A 2,127-nucleotide genomic window follows, 5' to 3' on the forward strand; every position below is an offset into this window, starting at 1 on the left:
GGGATTAATGATTTCACTGTCTGAAGTTTTGGTGTGGTGGAAATTTCTATCCACCCCTCAGGGGAAAAAGGGAGGTAGTTTATATTAGCAGAAGAGAACTTTTGAAAGGAGCTGCTCAGAGAGCTTGACAGAGGTCTCTTCACTTCAATGGAGGACTTGAGAAGGCAAGACTGACTGGTGGACAGTGCAGAAGCCAAAGCAAACCCATGATCAGTGAGGGATCCCAAGACCATCTACAAAACAGGTGTCTTCCAGAAACAGAATTTGGAAGCACAGGAAGAGGGCCTCCCCAGAGGTCGTTATAAGTCCTGCCCAAGGTATATGGGTCACGGTGAACAGGATAATGACACAGGCAGTGAACGTCTAAGTCAGGTGCACTGCAAAACCCTAAGGTAAGTGAGACCTGGCCATCTCTGTTTCACATGTTCCTGAAGATAGGGGGTCTGGAGAAAGTACAAAAGTGACCAAAAAACAATGAGCAAATCTGAAGGATCTAACAGCATCAGAAAATAAATCAAAGTACTTTCCTCTAACCTGGCTATGCTCCCCTTTCCTGACATTACTGGGAGGTCAGACGCCTGGTCTTACTCATCACTTTTGAAAGCAAATGAAATGGTCATCACCAGAGTGAAGTGGACCTGTTTACATGAGGGACTCTTCTGGACTTTTCCAGTGATGAAGGGGACAGCTGATGCTCCTGTCACTTCCCACTAAATAAACATGCTCTGAAGAATCATGGAATACACTAAGAGGGGGAGGACTGGTCAGTTTTGAGTGTGTTATTAAAGATAATAATGAAGATTAGTTATGATCAGTCCCTTTGGGAAGGAGATACTGATAGAAATAGTGCTTCTTCTCCAATTAAAAAACAGTATTTGTTCCAGGCATCCATCACATAAAAACCACTCAGTAATAATCATTAGTTAAAAATCTATTATAGTTTAATATGAACCAAAAATAAACTCCACAAAAATGCTCTGTCTGAGAAGACTTAGTTATGTAAGAACTAAGTGGGTAATATTAACAAGTCAGAGCACACGTTTTTCCACAATTTAGAATTTACATTTTTAGGCCATGAGTTAAACTTCAGTCTTGACAGATTTAGGGGGTAATTTGTTATAGTATGAGATGGCATGAAATGTATTTATTCACATTTCAAATTACAGCATTTTCAATGAGAAAGATATCTAATTTTGAGCTACTAAAACAGCATGATAGAGTCGTGCATTTCTTGTTGAATCATAATCACTCAGATACAAGATTCTTATTTATACTTAGTACCTACGATAGGAGTACTATGACAAAAAAATGATGTCAAATAGTCAAAAACTTACCACCGTGACTATTACCATGCTTCACTTCCGTTTTAAAATGCTAAAGAATTCTATGATATTTCTGCATTTAATAACAGTGCCAGCTCAATAAAAATATGAAACCATTATTTCCTGACATTAATGAAGTCAACTTCTCCAGCCCCATTTGAATAGGTAATTGAACAACGAGACTCAAAAATGCATTAAACCAGGTCAGCTGCTCTGCGTTTCAGACAATATGTCCACAATTCCATGAAGGGTAATCTTAAATCATTTTTTGGAGCAGTCTGTACATCTTTATCATAAAATTCCAAATGTTTCAACAACAGACAATTGTTAGGAACTAGACAATTATTTTTCAGCACCCATTGATTAATGACTTAGTCTACGACATGGGGAGAAACCACAGAACAAAGGAGTCCATTATAATAATGTGCAGGCATTAAACCATCTTCATTAATAGAATCTTCTAAATTCAGGTTAGTATGAAGCCAAATATGCCATGAAGAAAGTGGAGAGGTAAGAATTTTAAACATATTTTGAAAACTCACTTTATAAGGAAAAGATTAATTAATATTACTGCCCTCTATTAAAATCATCCTCTCCTGCTTCTTTCTTTTCCTTTCTTCCTCCCTTTATTGGTTTCTTTCTCTCTGTATCTCTCTTGCTCTCTCACGCACACACCCAATAAAAATTTATCATAAAACTGCTTTTCTAGCAGTATAAAAACTATTAATACTTTCATATTCACATACTCATTGTTATTAGCATGCAGGAAACTAGTATTTTATGTAATTATAGTCTTTTGAGCAAA

Source organism: Fukomys damarensis, unplaced genomic scaffold (genome assembly GCF_012274545.1).
Source record: "Fukomys damarensis isolate Sample0158 unplaced genomic scaffold, DMR_v1.0_HiC HiC_scaffold_10, whole genome shotgun sequence".
Taxonomy (NCBI): domain Eukaryota; kingdom Metazoa; phylum Chordata; class Mammalia; order Rodentia; family Bathyergidae; genus Fukomys; species Fukomys damarensis.